Below are 16,100 nucleotides of genomic sequence, written 5' to 3'. Positions count from 1 at the left end.
TAATAACAGAGCTTCAAATTATATGAAGCAAAACTGACAAAATTGCAATGAGAAATAAACAAATCCACAATTATTGTAAAAGAATAAATAGACAGAAAATTACTAAGGACATAGAAGACTTAACACTATCAACCAACTAGAGCTATTAATTTTTATAAAACACTTTATCCAACAACAGTAGAATATATATTTTTTTCAAGTGTACGATAACATTTACCACAGTAGAACATATTCTGGGCCATAAAACAAATCTCAAAAATTTTTAAATGATTCAAATCAAACAAATATATTCTCTGATGACAGTGGAACTAAAGTAGAAATTGAAACCAGAAAGATACCTGAAAATTTCCCCCAAATATTTAGAAATTATATAATACATTACTAAATAACTCGTGCCATAGAGGAAGTCAAAAGGGGAATTGGAAAACATTTTTAATCAAATGAAAATTAAAACATAACATACCTAAATGTATCTAATAAGAATAAAGCAATACTTAGAAGAAAATGTATAACCTATATTAGAAAAGAAGAAAGGCCTCAAATGATGACCTCAACTCCCATCCTAAGAAACTAGAAAGAAGAATAAGAGACTAACAGTAAGCAGCAGAAAGGATACCAAAATCAGACAAAGACATAACAAAGAAAGAAAATGGCAGACCAGTTTCCCTTATGAGCAGAGAAGCAAACAACACTATATAAAAAATAGGTAATACCTTATGATCAAATGGAAGTGTTATCCCAGAATGCAAGGTTGGCTTAATATTCAAAAAGCAATCAATGCACTTCAGCAACAAACTAAAACAGACAAACCATTTAAACATCTCAACAGACACAAGAAAAGGATTTGACAAAATTGAGCAACCATTCCTTATAAAAATTCTCAGCACCCTAGAAATAGAAATGACCATTCTCAACTTGGTAAAGAACATCTATTAATACAAAACACCTACAGCTAGCATCTTAATTATAATAGACTAAATGCTTTCCCCTTCAAATTAGGAGCAAGAAAAGGATGTCTATTATCAACATTTCTATTTGACATTGTAGTGTGGAGGCTCAAAAGGGGGAAAAAAAAGAATGTCCAAATTGGAAAGAGAGAAGCAAAATTGTCTTTTATCACAGACAACATATTTTTTTTAATTTGCATACATTCATGGGGTACAAGTACAATTTGTCTACATTGATATATTTTATTGTGGTGAAGTCAGAGCCTTCAGTGCATCCATCACTGAAGCAACACACATTTTACCCACCAAGAAAGTTCCCATCTTCTACCCCCCAACACCCCTCCACACCTCCGAGTCTCCATTGTCCATCTTTCCACACTCTGCTTCCCTGTGTACATATTATTTTACTCCCACTTACATGTGAGAACATGCAGTATTTGTCTTTCTGTGTCTGAATTCTTTCACTTAAGATAGTGGCCTCTAGTTTTATCCATGTTGCTCCAAAAGACATGATTTTATTCTTTTTTATGGCTGAATAGTATTCCATGGTGTATGTGTGTGTGTGTATATATATATATATATATATATATATATATATACCACATTTTCTTTATCCAATCTTCTACTGATAGACACTTAGGTTGATTACATATCTGCACTATTGTCCTGTATAAACATACAAGTGCAGGTATATTTTTGATATAATTTCTTTTCCTTTGAGTAGATACCCAGTAGTGGGATTGCTGGATCACATGGTAGAAATCCCACAGAATCTGCCAAAAAAAGCTATCTGAACTAATAATTACATTCAGCAGGTTGTCGGGATACAGTATCAATACATGAAAATCAATTTTATTTGTAATACAAATACAATTGTTCTTGTAAAAAACAATATGACATTGACATTTTTAAAATAAAATTTACAATAGCATCAAAAATGTTAAAACCAGCAGGACATGGTGGTGCATACCTATATTCCCAGCTACACAGGATGCTGAGATGGGAAGATCATTTGAGCTCAGCCAGGGCAACATAGTGAGACTCTGGACTCTGTCTCAAAATACAAATATATATACTTAGAAATAAATAAAATACTTAGAGATAAATGTGACAAAAGATATGCAAGATCTAGATGCTTAAAGCTATAAAAAATTACTGAGAGAAATTAAAGAAGACTTAATTAAATAGAGAGACACATCATATTAATCACTTGGAAGACTCAATCTTGTTAAGATGCAGTTCTCCCCAGATTGATGTATATATTTAAAGTATTCTGAATCAAAATATAAGCAGGTCTTTTTTATAGAAATTGGCAAGCTGATACTAAAATTTATATAAAAATGCAGAGGACCTAGAATAGCCAAACCAACTTTCACAAAAGAGGAATAAAGTTGAAGGACTTATACTACCTGAATTCAAGACTTACTATAAAACTACAATAATCAAGATATTGTGGTATTGTTGTCAAGATAGGCACGTAGAACAATGGAACAGAATAGAAATCTGAAAATAAACCCATGCATATATGGACAACTGATTTTTGACAAAGTACAATGTTACTTCAGCGGAAAAGTGCTACCCTTTTACAGAAATGGTGCTGGAACAATTGTCTACCATGTGTATAAAAGTGAGCTTTGATTCATACTTTGTACCACATACAAATTAACTCAAATTAGGTTACAGCCCTTAATATAAAATCTAAAACTATAAAACTTCAGTAAGAAGTCATAGGAGACTTTGGTCAGGAAAATATTTCTTAGATACACCACTAAAAACATAATCCATAAAACAAAAAATTGATACTATTATCACATCCTCTCTCTGAGATGTTTTCATAATGAAGGGGCTGATTACAAGGGAATGGAGATCTGAAACAGGAGATTAAAGAAAGGAGTGATGACATGGGAACTGATGTCCAGAATCGGAAAATTGCCCAGCCAGGCTTTGAATGAGCAGATGAAGTAGACATGCCAGGGGAGGGGGAGGGAGCGACAGCTTAGATATGGCTTTAGGCAAGTTTTCAGTAAGGACACCAGAATGACTGTTTGGTTTCGAATAAGATACCTTCATCAATAACAGAACAGCAATAAGCCTTTATTGAAAACTTCATATGTATGATGAAACTATCTTAATGATGCCTCTACATAATCCCATTTAATTCTTACAATAACCCAATGAGGTAGAAATTTTAATCCTAATTTTACAGATGTAGAAAATGAGGCTTAGAAGGAAAGAGATTTGCACAAGTAAGACTGGATGAGAATAACTCAAAATCTCTCTGTCTTGGTCCATTTTGTGCTGCTATAACAGAATACCTGAGACTGGGTAATTTATAAAGAAAAGAGGTTTATTTAGCTCATGGTTTTGCAGGCTGGGAAGTTCAAGAACATGGCCCTGGCTTCTGGAGAGGGCTTTCATGCCACGTCATAACATGGCAGAGAAGGTCAAAGGGGAAGTGGATGTGTGTGAAGAGGCAAAACCCCAGGGCTGTCCTGGCTTCAGAACAACCCACTCTAGCAGGGACTAACCCATTCCCAGAAGAACTGATCCAGTCTTGCCAGAGAGAACTCACCCACTACCACAAAAGCAGCACCAAGCCATTCATGAGGAATGACACAAATACCTCCCATGACGCCACACCTCCCAGCACCACCACACTGGAGATCAAATTTCAACATGCGTTTTGAGGGGACAAGCAAACCACATCCAAACCACAGCACAAGCACACTCACCCTTTAACACTGCACCTCTAGGATGGGGGGATACTCATGCTATATTGATAGTCAATGAGCAACAGAATAATCTGCATCCAATTGATGTTTTAAAAATATTGAAAACAATCTTTTCCCTACGAAAACACACAATAATGACCAGAGGCTCTGAAATATGTTATTAGATACTGGTATCAAACTAAAGAAACTGGCTCTCTTGGCTTCCAAAATGCATTAAAAAGCCAAAAACTAGAGGTCTTCAACTCTATTTAAATAAGCAAGTAAATCTTGTGGCAATATCACCCATGTGACTTGGTCTTAGAACATAAAAACTGTAAGAATAAATAATGAATTAGAAATTATTTTTACAAGTATAATTTGTTCACAGCCATCTTCTTTTATAAATGGTCAACTCCACCTCTCTGAAAATCCTGGGCCAAAAGTTTTATGAGACTAGAGATTAAATTCCTTTATTAGTAGACCAAGGATCAAATTATATTGTGTTTTTATTTAGATAGTTTGGGAGTATTGAATTTTTGCTTTCCCTATCATTAACATTCATTTCTCTGGAACGTCTACTTTTCTTTGAACTTGGGAAATAGGAATTTGATAGCACACAGTATTTAAGTAAATTAAAACAAGGATCCAAGCAGTACCAAGTAATTCTGGGAGTTAACAATAATAACTCTTTTATCTCAATAAAGGTCAGTTCAATTGTTTATTTAAAAAATGACCAGCATCAACACTAACTTTCCAGGGTGCATAAATGTGTTTTCCCACATTTACAAATGCTATGTTCTGCTTTCCAAAGATGAGATATGAACCAAAGTCATATGAGTACTTGTCAGCAAAGGAAAAAAAGACAGCTTCATTTTAGAGACTAAAAATTTGGACCAGGCCAGGTGTGGTGGCTCATGCCTATAATCCTGGCACTCTGGGAAGCCGGGGCAGGAGGATCACTTGAGCTCAGGAGTTTGAGACCAGCTTGAGCAAGAGTAAAACTCTGTCTCTAATAAAAATAGAAAAAAATTAGTCTGGCATGGTGGTGCACACCTATAGTCCCAGCTATTCAGGAGGCTCAGGCAAGAGGATCTCTTGATCCCAGGAGTTTGAGGTTGCTGTGAGCTAGACTGATGCCATGGCACTCTAGCCCAGGTGACAGAGCAAGACTCTACCTAAAAAAAAAAAAAAATTGAACCAGCTTTGCAAAGAGCTTCCTGAATTTTCTGTTTGATTCAGGACAATTTGCACATAGTGAGTGTTCAACAAAGTTTCTTGATTTATGACATGATCATGGCCATCAATGATGTGCATTAATTAAATAATACAAGAATTTCTCTAGACAGGAAATGATGTTGCCAGCCATCACTGATAAAAGCCAAAAAGGAGTTCATGAAGTTTGATTTCATCTGATTTTTATATGGTCTGATTTGAAAAGTGCAAAAATAATAATAGTCACATTCCAAGCCAGAATTAATCATTGTTAATATTTAGCATATTTTCTTCTAATTTTTTCTATTTACATATGTGATTTTAAAAATCATACAAACTATATGGTGATAAATTTTTCTTTTAAAGGAATAATTAAATGCTCCCTAATAGGCTGGGTATCTTTTGCCCCTAGCACCTGTTAGGAAGAGAATGTTTGTGTTTCCCCAAAATTCATATGTTGAAGCTCTAACACCCAATATGATGGTATTTGGAGGTGGCACCTTTGGGGAATGATTAGGTTTAGATGAGGTCACGGGGGTGGGACTCTAGGATGGGATTAGTGTCCTTGGAAGAGGAGGAAGAGACCAGAGCTCGCTTGCTCTCTGTCTCTGCCATGTGAACAAGAAAGTAATTATTTACAAGCCGGGAAGATGGCCTCACTGGAAACCAAATCTGCCAGTACCTTGATCTTGGACTTCCCATCTTACAGAACTGTAAGAAATAAATATCTGTTGTATAAGCCACCCAGTCTATGGTATTTTGTTATAGCAACCCAAGCCATTACAAGCCCTAATCTGGCCCTTCCCACTCACACACCTGTTTTTCTCCCTTTCTTTAACTCAGAATGTTTAAATCTCTGCTTCTGTTCCTTCCTTCATTTCTACTTTTCCTCCCTTTTTTCTTCCAAGTTCCTTCATTGGCCAGTGTTACAACATAATGTATTTAGTGCTATTCTATGATAAAATAATGGCCTCCGATGAACCATGGGGAATGTCTTGCTATGGATGGGGGAATATTAACAAGGGTCTTTATGGTCCATTGGAGGAACAGCTTGGAGCTTCACAGATTTATGGCTCTTAGCTTGGAGCTTCACAGATTTATGATTTATTGGATCCAATCTCTTTTTAATAAATGTCCTTTTGCATGGATTCTAAGAGTACATATTTCAATGATCCAAATAAGAACAAGGCATAGACACTCAAAAGGCCAGCGTGGCATGGAAAAAAACAAAAAACAAAAGGAGACTTTATTCCCTAAACCAAAAGGAAATTAGTTTCTTACTCTGGATTTGTGACTTTGATGGCTTCAAGCCAGGGGTCTATTTCCTAATTTAAATGTCTTTGATATTTCCAGAATTCTTTATTATGGGATAAAATGAAATAATATATGCCAAGGAACACTGTGAAATAAAAAGACCTATACAAACGTGTATGGTTATTATCAATATATACTTTAAGTCTCTTTCCTCATCAATTTCAGAATAGTTTCTTCTTTCTCATGTCTACTGTACCATTAAAAACTTTTGGCCAGGTGCAGTGGCTCATGCCTGTAATCCTAGCACTCTGGAAGGCAGAGGCAGGAGGATCACTTGAGGTCAGAAGTTTGAGACCAGCCTGAACAAGAGGGAGACCCCGTCTCTACTAAAAATAGAAAAATTAGCCGGGCATCATGGCACATGCCTATAGTTCCAGCTACTCGGGAGGCTGAGGCAGGAGGATCGCTTGAGCCCAGGAGTTTGAAGTTGCAGTGAGCTATGACAACACCACTGCACTCTACCCAGAGCAACAGAGCAAGACTCTGTCTCAAAGAAAAATCTTTTAAAAGTAAATGTTTTCAAGCAGGAAAAAAAAAATGGTGGCTTCAAGACTGAAAATGCTATGAGTTGTCTTCTGAAACAAATAACAGTGACAGCATCTTCACAGAGCCATCACTTCTCACAGAGCCCTTCATACTAAATTTTGGCAAATCTGAATAATCTATTCTTGATTTTTGCTAAGCTACTTATGCACCTTATGTTTTTGAAAGGCTCATTGCAAACCTATAGGTAGAGGGATTAAATGATGAGATGAGTAAGAGAATTATGAATTAGGATAATAACATCTTACTTGATTCTATTGCTGAGGGCACAGGCTTTGGTGAGAAAGCCATGCCAGATCAACAGTTATTGAATAAAATTTTTTATTTTATTTTAATAAGATAACATAACGTAGGTCCAGATTTTATTTATTATTAATAGTAAGTGATGGTTTTAATCCTTGATAATCAAAATATTATATGTTCATCTCTCCATCTTCTCCGTAGCTGAGTCCAGTGGCTGGCACATAATAAGTATCTATTGAATATATTTGAATATAGTGAATATATTTGAACTAAATTATTATGAGGCATGTAAGAATGACAATCTGATTGTCATTCCCAATTAATTTATCTTTAATCTCAGCGAAATCCCTTCCCCCCACCCCACGATTTTGGGCAGTATAGAAATACTTAGAATTGAAAACATAAACCCCAGAGAAACTTTTGTTACTCTGGGCAGACTTCAGGAAGCTCAGTTGTCATGCACTTAAAATGATATCTCAGAGTAGGAAGAATTTCAGGCTAGAGCACGCTAAATTTAAAACTCATCTGTAAAACTGAAACTATTGACATAATTTATACTACTTGAAAGTTTTTTCAGATAGAAAAATAGCTACACGGAATGAGCCCTTGGGAAATAGAGCCTAGCCTTGCTGTAGAGTTGTTTTTGTGTCTCTTCTGCATCACTACTTGAAGAAGGAAATAAAAGGTGAACCTCAAGGGGTCATTGTCAAAGAGCAACCTAGTGACAAGTGTGACTTCTCATCATGGAGCAGAGCGCATGGTGAGCCTTACAGGAACGTGTACACCACACACCACGCCAGGTGATTGTTAGGTACACGTGTTGCTACTCCCCCGTATAGTTAGTCTCCTTTTCATTGCCAAAGTGACACGCAGACAAAGAACATGGTTGAGAAGACGGGCATGAGGGCGCTTCAGAAGGGGGTGTACACGGGACCTGGGAGCAGCTGTGCTAAGGCACTTCGAAAATATTATCGGTTCTCCCTTTTATTCTCTTACAAGTAAAATTCCCTGTAGGCCATCTGACACGGAAGGTAATTCATGAGGCTATTGTCCTGGGAAAGGAGGGGCAGGTATGGCCTGAAATAAAGTAGTTATTGTTCAGTTTCAATTCACAAAGTTGATCATTCTGGGTTTATAAGAAGGCAATATTTTTTTAAAAACCAGGCCTTTTTTGGAACATTTTTTTTCTAAATTCTTCCTTATGTATCTCCATGTCACTCCTTTAGGAAACAGCCCCATTATATGCTAGTCCTGGTTTACTCAGAAAAGAATGTGGCTCTAAGGTAAAAAAGGAGGAAGATACGGGGAGGGAAGCTCCCCTCCAAGAAAAAGAAAAGAAGGACTTCGTTCCTGGAGAAGATGAGTAGGAAAGGGTGAAGAAATAGAGATTTGAGGGAGGTGAGACCAGGGTGAGAATGCCGCCTGGTCCCTGCCAACCCCGGGCTTCAGCCCAAGCGGGGAGGGAGGCACAACGCAACTCTGATGAAAATCCCAGAAGATGCAGAGAATATCTGAGAACATCTACATTTTCTACTTTCTCGTGGAGACCAGTAGGGCACAGCACCATAGGGCAGCAAGGACAGTGCACGACTGCAAGATGAAGAGCTTGACGTGGATTTCCTCAGTCCTTCTGCACTCCATCTGGGATGCGAGGGCTCCAACAGTTTCTGCAGTGTTGTAGCGGGTACACAAAAGATGGCTGAGGCGGAAGCCTGGCTAGCTTTCCTGAGAGAGCCACTACACAGATGGCAGAGGGAGCATGAGGGCTGCAGGGCTCTAGGACAGTGTGAGGACACAAAGGACCACAACTTATACCACCCCTGCATGCATCAGCTGTCAATGCCAGCATCCGATAGAACCAGATGGCACCCTGTACATCTTGCTGCTGTGCATTAGAAACCTGTGAGGAAGACAGCATGCAGACTTCTGGTCCTCTCAGCTCCTATTCCCAGGAGACAGTGGGACTATCCCCCCAACCCCATGCACAGAGCCCCCAGCTTGGGGACCCAGTGAGGAGAGGAGAGAAGAGGAGCCATCCTGATAGAGACTTTAGCCTTGACTTGACCTCGAATTAAAACGGAGATTGTGTTACTTTCAGTTTGGCAAGTTTACATTAGCTGCAAGTCTCCAGAGAAGGATGAGTTCAGTAAGAGAGGATAAAGGAAGTTACAGTTTTTTGCACATCAGAGACTTAATACATAAATTTTAACCCAATTGCCCTACTTTTAAAGGTCAGCTCTCTCCCTTGCTCTGAGAAATCTTCCAGTTATTTTTCTTGCCAAGGCAACTGGAGCTTCCTCTCACAGATTCTCCCTCAGGCCTTCTGGGACTATCTCAACCTAACCAGCTTTAGTTTTCAACCTTGTTGCCTTAACCTTTGGTGCTGGCATTCCGGATTCCGGCTACCCCTGCAGGCCTGATCAAACCCGAGCCCCACCTTGACTGGCGCTTCCACGGATCACCCAACCTTCCCCCACGCCTAGGAGGGTCTGTTCTCCCACAACTACCACTCACTGGTTTCACATCGAATCACATTCCATGTTGACTGAGGGCAAAACTATGCCGTATACATCCATATTCTAAGTTCTTAATAAAAGTGTGTGTATGTGTGTGTTCATATGTCTTGCTCACATAGAAAAAGTATTTTCTGTAAGTTGGATACACACACACAACACACACTCATTCCTCTCTGCGCACACTGGGCATGAAAAGTGGGCCTGCTTCAAAGCGTATTTGCACAATTAACATAGGCATTATGTCTAAAACAAGACCTTCTAAGGGCCCCACAATAAGCTAGTTTGAGCACCATTATTATTGGCAAATGTGGTCTGTGCTGGCACTTGACATAACTGCATACAATTTTTAGGTTTTGGCTGAAATCATTGCCTATACAGTTACATGACAGCAGTAATAGGTTTACCTAATTACTGACAAAGCTTCCTTTTATTGTGTTTCAATAGAGTAAAATCCTGGGACTAATTTTACCATTATGTACATATGATATCACTTCCTGAAAATGCATGAATTTGAGGTGTTTTTTTTTGATGTTGTTGTTTTAGTACAACAAAGCAAGAAATGTTATGCGAAAGATGGCCTCCAGAAACTGTGGTTGATTTGTATCTCAGGAATGTGTGTGAGGGTTAAGGACTGGGGTGGGGGAGAGGTTTTCTCAATAGCTGTGAAACCCAGCAGGCTCCACCTAGTAGCCGGTTAGCAAATAGATCCCAAAACGTTTACCTGCATGCATCTTAGTTTTCCTTATATTTCACCAGCTTTGGGTACCAATGGAGTCATATTAGTGGTAATAGTCTACATTTGCCCCCAACCAGTCCTATGCTGCTCACTCTTTATTTATTTTCCACCAAAAGTTCTCCTAAATATTCCTGAGATAATCCAGGGTGGCTCATATGAGCTTACTAACAAGTCTGGTCAGATGCGTCATGACATCCCCAGGCACTGCTGTGTCTTGCAGCACAAAGTATGACTCCTGCTGAACACACTGGCTCTCAGAAAGCAGGTGGGTTCTCCCTGGGGAGGGCAGGCGTGTGGACAGCCCCCTTACTTTGACTACCTTCAGTCAGAATAGATTCCACTCTGGAAAATGCACCCAGAGCCAGACAACTTCCTTTCTCTTTTGTGCATTTGTTTACCCTTTAGGGAGACATAAAGCAGTGCCATAAATGGTTATTAATCAAAAGCACTTTTTTAGTTTGTACAGAATGTGAGCTTTTTCTTAGGATCTAGATGGGAGTCCACAGGACTGGGCTGGGGGCAGAAATGAGCGACAGACAGCGTTGTCCCAGGGCAGCCCTTAGCCTGAACTGAGTGAGGCTTTGCCATCGGGACAAACAGACTTCCTGCAGGCTCATCACATTAGTCCACCTGGGACACCCTGACAAGTAAAATCCCCTCTGTGGCCCAGGCAGAGCCCCTGCTATACACCATTTATGGAGACATTTAAGTTACATCTGCATATAAAAAATAAAGTCCAAACTGGACATTGAAAAAGTATTTTGATCAAAATCACAATGAGATACTACCCTCATACCCATTAGATTGGCTACTATCAAAAAATACAGAAATTTTTTTTTTAATTTCAAAAAACAGAAAATAACAGTGTTGGTGAGCATGTGGAGAAATTGAACCCCTTGTGTACTGCTGCAGCCACCGTGGAAAACAGTATAGGGGTTCTTCAGAATATTAAAAATAGAATTACCATATGATCCAGCAAATCCACTTCAGGGTACAGTAAGTCCTCATTCAATGTTGCTGATAGGTTCCTGGAAACTATGACTTTAATGAAAACACTATACTGTGTCATGAAACCAATCTTACCGTCGGCTAATTGGTATAAACAAGAGTTAAGTGCCTAGGGCAATAGGCAAATGTGATGCCAGGCTCCAAGGCACCAGAGAACAACCAGGCCTGGAGAACTCACAGGTGCAAGATCTGAAAGAAGGAAACTAAGAGAGGTAAGATATGCATATTTGGAGCTATCTTGCTTCTCAAGTGGCAGCTGAAAGATTGGAGAAGTGAACAGAGCTTTTGGTAGTCTCACAGGTATGAAGGGAAAAAACTAGAGTTCACAGGCCAAAAAGCAGAAGGGGCCCTGACATCTCAGACCTCTAGTTGGAACTCCAGAGTCTGCAGCAAAAGAGAAAAATACACCAGAAATGGGTCAGCCCTCAGGATGACTGAAATCCATGTTCAGATCACTTCTATTCTGTAAGATAATTTTCCCCTCGCCTAGCTGCTTACTGGATGAAAAAAGAAATTCTCTTTGAAAGAAGATAAGAATATACAGAGCTTCAAATTACCTTTACAGTTTATCATTAAAAATGCCTGGCACTCAATCAAATATATCCAGGTAAGTCTACAGTTCAGTTAATGGTAACATGTCAATGTTGATGTCTTAGTTTTGACAAATGTACCCCAGTGATGTGAGATGGTGACAGAAGGAGAAACTGCCACTGAGTGAAGGTTGTAAGGGAACTCTCTGTATAACCTTTGCAACTTTTCTGTAAACCTGGATTTATTCCAGAAAAGTTTATTTTAAAAAAAGGCACATAAGAATTTATTTGAAACCAGTTGACTGAAAACCAAGAGAAAACAAATAACCAGAAATTGGAGTTATCTGATACAGACTTAAACATAATGATGAATAGGTTCAAGGAATTAAATGAAATTTTTTTTTTGTAAACTGGAAAATACTTTAAACATGGAAATTCTAGAACTGAAAAATACTATAATGATACTGAACACTCATCAAATGGGTTTAACATCAAATTAGATGGTGAATCACAAGTTAGATGAGAAAATAATATTGAAAATGAGGCACAAAAAGAAATGAGAACAGAAAATACAAGAAAGAGTGTGAGACATATGAGATGTGGTGGAAAAGTCTAATGCATACTGGAATCCCAGGAGGAAAGTATAAAGAAGACTGAGTACAAGTAATATTTGCAATGATAATGGTTGAGAATTTCCCAGAATTGAATAAAGATGCCGATGCTAGGTCCTAGATTCAAGAAACACTTTGAAAAAAAGGTAAGAAGGAAAAAGAAAATCATAAAGTTTATGAAAATTTTCTCTACTTCTTAGTCAAAAGGAATATGTAAACGAAAACCATAATGAGATACCACTCGCTAAGATGCCTAATATTTTTTAAGTTGATGATACAATTGTTGGCAAAATTGTGAAGCAGTAGCTATTGTTATATGCAGCCACTGGGAATGTAAATACAGAAAAATCACCTTGGAAGCTTAGCTGGTGTTGTCTACAAAGGCTGAACATAACAGTTCCTCCCCTAGGTATCTGCCCAACAAAAATGCCCCAAAAGATAAGTACAAGAATGCTCACAACAGCATTATTCATCATCAACCATAGAATAATTAATAAATTGTGGTACATGGCAATCAATGAATCACACAAACAAATTACTGAGGGAAAGTCTAGACATAAAGGAGTGCATACAGTTGTCCCTCGGTGTCTGAGGGGGATTGATTCCAGGACCTCAATGATACCAAAATCCTCAAATCTTCAAGTCTCTTATATAAAATGGTGTATTATTTGCATATAATCTACGAACATCCTCCCATATGCTTTAAATCATCTCCAGATTACTTATAATACCTAACACAATGTAAATACTATGTAAATAGCTGTTATACTGTATTTTTAATTGTATTTTTATTGTATTGTTATTTTTATTTTTTTTTCAATATTTTTAATCCACAGTTGGTTGAATTCAAGGATGCAGACCCTGTAGAGAGGGACAGCTGCACGGTGTTTGGTCTAGAATTTAGAACACTAGTGACCATTGAAGAGGACAGAAGGAATAGTGATCGGTGGAGCTACTGGTGCATCCTATGCCTCAAGGACAAAATTATTTTTAAAATTCTTTTTTAATTGAAAATGATGTTAGCACTGAGATACATCCACACAAACACTAAGACAAAGTGGAGCACTAAAGCAGATTGTTCATCACAAAAGCGAAAGCCCCTCCTCAACAGACAAAGCCACTCCCAAGGGAGACTGAGTCTGGCAGCTTTGGGCTGCCAACAGGGGCTAAGCACCTCTGCCCCGGCACAGTCCTGGAGCCTTTTTGCATATTTTGAAAGAGGATCATAGATTCTCAAAGTTAGAAGAACTGATCACTCGTCCAATCACCTAGTGATACACAAATACCTTACACTTTTTTAAATTTAATTTTTATTTTTCTTATCTAAGGAATGTATGTATGTGGCTTAAGAGCTCAAATATAACCCCCTCACATTTCAAAAAAAAAGAAAGAAATCCAACAATCCCTGCCTCGTGCTTTCTAGTCTCAACTTCATCTTTCCGGAGGCACTTGCTTCCAACTATTTGTAATGTTTCTTGTGGTATTTACGTCCATATTTTAAATAACCAGCTGGAATCCTGCTGTTTCTTGGTTCCAGTCAGTTTTAAGTATTGATTGTTTTCATGCTGTGGAAGGTGAGGATCTGGCTGTCCCCATCTTCCCACACACATGTCCCATCCTGCCTCCCAATAGAGTTATGTTACTTTTTAGTTTTAAATAAATAGACTTTCACTGCTTGCATTATTATGGCTATGTAAACATTATTCACATTGACCTACGTCAGTATGATACTCAGAGTACATTCTCTTCTTGTACAAGATTTTACTTTTTCTGGAGTTAACTCAGTTGAAGAACTAGAGCCCCTGGACATCCTTGCCAGGGTCATCTCAGAACAGCAATCGATGCCCCCCATTCTATGTAAGGTCCCCATCATGGGGCAACACAGCATGGAGCCGGGCAAGGAGCACCAACGTGGCCCTCCCATCCTGTGATTTGGTATCTCCATCTGATTTTGTATCTCTCTCCTCTTTCTATTTCCCAATAGGCTTGAAAATTTATAAAAGCTCAATTTTTACTTTGTAACTTCCAAGTACTTGTATGTCAGTGTTTTCAGCATAAGACAAATTGCCTTAAATTTTTGAAACTCTAGATTCTACTTTAATGGGCTTTAAAGGCAAAAGTCCAACAGGATACCAAACCTAACACTTTCCTGAATCAAAACCATTTCTCCCTCCACCTGCCCCCTCTTTCTAGTATAACCTTAAAAGTGCTTTACCCCTTAGAAAGAAATCCATCACTAAGATGCCTAATATTTTTCAAGTTGACAATACAATTGTTGGCAAAATTGTGGAGCAGTAGCTATTGTTATATGCAGCCACTGGGAATGTAAATTCAGAAAAATCACCTTGGAAGCTTAGATACTTAGATACTGCAAGAAGACACAGGTTGGGGAAAACTGACAGTTTTGCATCATTAAAACCTTTCCCAGATACCATTTAAATGTGATGCTGGTGTGAATTTATTAGTAACTTACTTCTACTTTAAGTATTGTAATATATTTTTATATATTTTTGTTAATACTTTAGATAATTTTGCAAAATGTGACAGAAGTAAACAATCATATGATAAACGCCATGTGATGGCCAACTTTAATGTGTCAACTTGACTGGGCTAAGAGATGCCCAGAGAGCTGGCAGAACATTATTTCTAGGTACGTCGTGAGGGTGTTTCCGGAAGAGACCAGCATTTGAATGGATGAACTGAGCAAAGCAGATGCCCTCATAAATGTGCATGGCTTCCCTCTTATACCATTGTACCACCAAAACTGATTTCAGAAGGCTTAATGTCTTCCAGAACATTCTAGAAGGGCTCTCTAATTTATGATGATCTCTGCCTGTCAGGGTCATGGCTCAAGTCTGTCTCTCCCTTGAAGTTTCTGGGGCAAACGTGGACCTGAGGGTGTGCTACGACTGCTCTCAGAGCCTCTCCTCTCAGGATGCCTGCCCTCCCCCGCCCGGAGCATCCTGGTTGAGCTCCCATCTGGGCACTGCACAGATGTGGGGTCCAGATCTCAGTCCTTCACAGCCCCCCTAAGGATCCCATCCATTTTTTTAGACCAGCAAAATGTCACCTTTTTCTTCAGGTATCAGTAATATTTTTGTTTCTTAAACCTGAAATACTTTATTCTGTCCAAAATCCCTTTTGGGTCATTCCAGCATAATCTCTACCACTGAGTCTAGGTTTTTACAATAAAAGCTTGAGGGATATTACCTTTTGGGTCAATGTCCTGAGCCTCCCTTTTTTCCCCCGTATCACAGGTGCTGAACTGGGAGCCAGCAGTTTTGCCGTTGAATCAGCTGTGACATGGCAAAGTGGTGACCCTCAGCAGAAGCAGGCCATGAGGCCAGGTGCGGGATGTGGCACAGAGAAACAGAGAGGGCCAACCAGAGCCTAGATGAGGTACAGCTAGTCCCCGAGTCCACCTGGCAATGACCAAACCAACAAACAGCAAACAAGTTCATGATCATCAGGGCACCTGGCGGGTGGGTGGGGAAGCCCAGGGCAGAAGACATCACAAGGACATCTCATACAGAGTTGGGGCTTCTTTCCCTCTAACCCCACACCGTGAAGCCCCAATAAGCTTCTTCATACACCCAAAGTCATCTTGCGGAGAAAGAGGGAAAATGGGTAGAACTCTGGGATGCTATCATTTTTACCTAGAGCCATTGAGCAAAATCAGAATGCACTATTTAAATTATTGCATCAGCTTAGAACGTATTTACTAGATTG

At 38.9% G+C, this 16,100-nt stretch overlaps 1 long non-coding RNA gene across 1 annotated transcript in view; it reads left to right on the top strand.

The window, feature by feature from the left end:
* The window catches only part of LOC123646114, a 44,627-nt gene extending 28,856 nt beyond the window's left edge, over window positions 1-15,771 (top strand). Inside the window, exon 2 of the long non-coding RNA XR_006737795.1 lies at window positions 15,629-15,771. This is a non-coding gene — a long non-coding RNA (uncharacterized LOC123646114). The remainder of the gene's footprint in view (window positions 1-15,628) is intronic.
* Window positions 15,772-16,100: the final 329 nt, after the last annotated feature.

Source organism: Lemur catta, chromosome 10 (assembly GCF_020740605.2).
Source record: "Lemur catta isolate mLemCat1 chromosome 10, mLemCat1.pri, whole genome shotgun sequence".
Lineage (NCBI taxonomy): Eukaryota > Metazoa > Chordata > Mammalia > Primates > Lemuridae > Lemur > Lemur catta.
The sequence above is the reverse complement of the archived record's forward strand: the minus strand, read 5'-3'. Positions and strand labels throughout refer to the sequence as shown.